This window comes from Microtus pennsylvanicus, chromosome 12 (genome assembly GCF_037038515.1).
Source record: "Microtus pennsylvanicus isolate mMicPen1 chromosome 12, mMicPen1.hap1, whole genome shotgun sequence".
Classification (NCBI taxonomy): domain Eukaryota; kingdom Metazoa; phylum Chordata; class Mammalia; order Rodentia; family Cricetidae; genus Microtus; species Microtus pennsylvanicus.
This window is the reverse complement of record NC_134590.1, coordinates 66,806,279-66,809,107: the sequence shown is the minus strand read 5'-3', so window position 1 is coordinate 66,809,107 and position 2,829 is coordinate 66,806,279. Positions and strand designations below refer to the sequence as shown.

The 2,829-nt window shown below is 46.0% G+C and overlaps 1 pseudogene; it reads left to right on the top strand.

Annotated features, from left to right (window-relative positions):
• Positions 1 to 1,350: 1,350 nt before the first annotated feature.
• On the top strand, positions 1,351 to 2,083 carry LOC142832657 (ran-specific GTPase-activating protein pseudogene; annotated as a pseudogene).
• Positions 2,084 to 2,829: the final 746 nt, after the last annotated feature.

Below are 2,829 nucleotides of genomic sequence, written 5' to 3'. Positions count from 1 at the left end.
GGTGGGAGAAAGACACACAGGCAGGAAGGCCGGGAGGAGTGAAGGAAGAAGACAGGCAGGCTGTGGAAGATTGTCAAACAAAAGGCAGGCTATCCAGTTACATTTGAATTCCAAGGAAATTCCACATATTGCATTGTACATGCAAGTTCAAGCTCAGCTGGGAATTGGGGAGCTATGCTCATTAGACCTGGCTCAAGGTACCACAGATGTCTGGTCATCGCCAAGGGACGCAATGGGATGGCACATCTGGTGAAAAGTGAGATGGCAACCTGTCACCTTACCCCTAGAAACGTCACCTATGAAGCAAAAATTGGACATCTAGAAAATCAAACCTAAGAGACTCCCAATATAGGGACCCGTGTTAGTCCATTTGCCATCACCATATCAAATACCAGCCATCATCAGCTTGTAAAGAGGAGAAGCTACTTGGTTCACAGTATGAAGGTTCTTGTCCACGGCACCAGCTGTTGCAGGGCCTATGGTAGCGCTGTGGAATATGAGAATCAGACTGTTCATCTCATGGCAGGGAAGCGGAAGAGGAGGAAGGGTTCAGGTCCCAGTGCCCTTTTCTACAGCACATCCCCAAGGACCTAAAGACCTCCAACCCCTAAAAGCGACACCACTTCCCAATAGCACCAAGATGGGGACCAAACCTTCAACATGTGTTCCTTGGGGGACACTCCAGACCTGAATCATAGCAGGGACCCAGATATGGAAAAAGATGAAGATAACACTTGGAACTAAGGACAAATGGATGGAGCTGGGGCTGTAGGTCAGCTGGTCAAGTGCTTATCTGGCAAGCCCTTCACCCTAGATGGGTCCTCGGCACTGTATAAACCATGTGTGCCTGGAATCCCAGCACTAAGGACGTGGAGGCAGGAAGATCAGGAGTTCAAGATCACCCTTGGACTGGGCGGTGGTGGCACACGCCTTTAATCCCAGCACTCAGGAGGCAGAGGCAGGTGGATCTCTGGGAGTTCAAGGCCTGCCTGGTCGACAAGAGCTAGTTCCAGGACAGGCACCAAAGCTATAGAGAAACCCTGTCTCGAAAAAACCAAAAAAAAAACAAAAACAAAACAAAAGATCACCCTTGGCTGCATGGCAGTTCAAGAGTAACCTGGGGAACACGAAACCCTCACTCAAGACAAAAGCAAATAAACAGGCCAGCCAGAAACATGAGAAAACCACACAACAATAATGACAAACATTCCAAAACATGGAGTTTCCCCAAGAGACATAGCAGGATACTATGAAAGGACTGGGTCCCAAAAAGAATTCTTGATAATAAGAATCATGGTAGCTGCCAGACGCGGAAGAAAAAGAAGCTGTGACCAGCCGCCTGGAGCCCCCATGGCGGCCACCAAGGACAGTCATGAGGACCATGATACCTCCACAGAGAATGCAGATGAATCCAACCATGACCCTCAGTTCGAGCCAATAGTTTCTCTTCCTGAGCAAAGAAATTAAAACACTGGAGGAAGATGAAGAGGAACTTTTCAAGATGCGGGAAAAGCTATTCCGGTTTGCTTCAGAGAATGACCTCCCAAAATGGAAGGAGCAAGGCACTGGTGATGTCAAACTCCTGAAGCATAAGGAGAAAGGGACCATCCGCCTTCTCATGAGGAGGGACAAGACTCTGAAGATATGCGCCAACCACTGTATCACACCAATGATGGAGCTGAAGCCCAATGCTGGCAGCGACCGTGCCTGGGTCTGGAATACTCACGCCGACTTTGCAGATGAGTGCCCCAAGCCTGAACTGCTTGCCATCCGCTTCCTAAATGCTGAGAATGCACAAAAGTTCAAGACAAGTTTGAAGAATGCAGGAAAGAGATTGAAGAAAGAGAAAAGAAAGGACCAGGCAAAAATGATAATGCTGAAAAAGGGCTGGAAGCCCTTTCTGTGAAGGAGGCCAGAGATGAGGCTGAAGAGAAATCTAAGGAGAAGCAATGAATCTGTCCTTTTCCTTCCTTTTTCTTTTAAAAAAACTTCCCTGCCCTTTAAGGTTTGTTTTTATTCTGTTTTGTTTTTACAAGGGACTTTATAAGGAACTGAATTCCAACCTTCAAAAAAAAAAAAAGAATCGTGGTAGCAGAAATTGAGCAAATAATAGATTTTTAGAGACAAAAAAAAAAGTACCAGCAAATAAAACAAGAACACCGAGGTGTGGTGGTGCACATCTTTAATCCCGGCACTCAGGAAGCAGAGCCAAGTGGATCTCTGTGAGTTCAAGGCCATCGTGGTCTACAGAGTGGGTTCTGGTACAGTCAGGGCTATATAGAGAGGAGTTGGACAGAGGTGTATACATTTAAACCATATACCACTTTACAAAGTCAGTGCTATGCATAGCCCACTTAAACTTGACAACAATCTAAATAGACATCTCTCAAAACAACTGTGGTACTGGCAATGGCTCAGTTAAGAGAAATCCCCACTCTTCTGAAGGACCAGAGTTCCATTCCCAGGACCCACACAGCTGTCTATAGCTCCAGCTCTAGGGGATCCAATATTCTCTTCTGATTTGGCAGGCACCCACACTCACATTCATACACACACTCACTCACACACACAAACACTGTTAAATTCATATTTATTTATTTTATGTGTGTGACTCTTCTGCCTTCATGTGTAAATGTGTACCACATGTATGCAGTGCCTGTAGAAGTCAGAAGAGGGTGTCAGATCCCTTGGTCCTGGAGTTCCAGATGGTTGTGAGCAGCCAGGTGGATTCTGCAAGAGCAGCCGGTGCTCTTAACCACTGAGTCATCTCTCTAGCCCCTTTATAATTTTTCAAATGTATAATTGACACAAAAAAGAAGAAAGAAGATA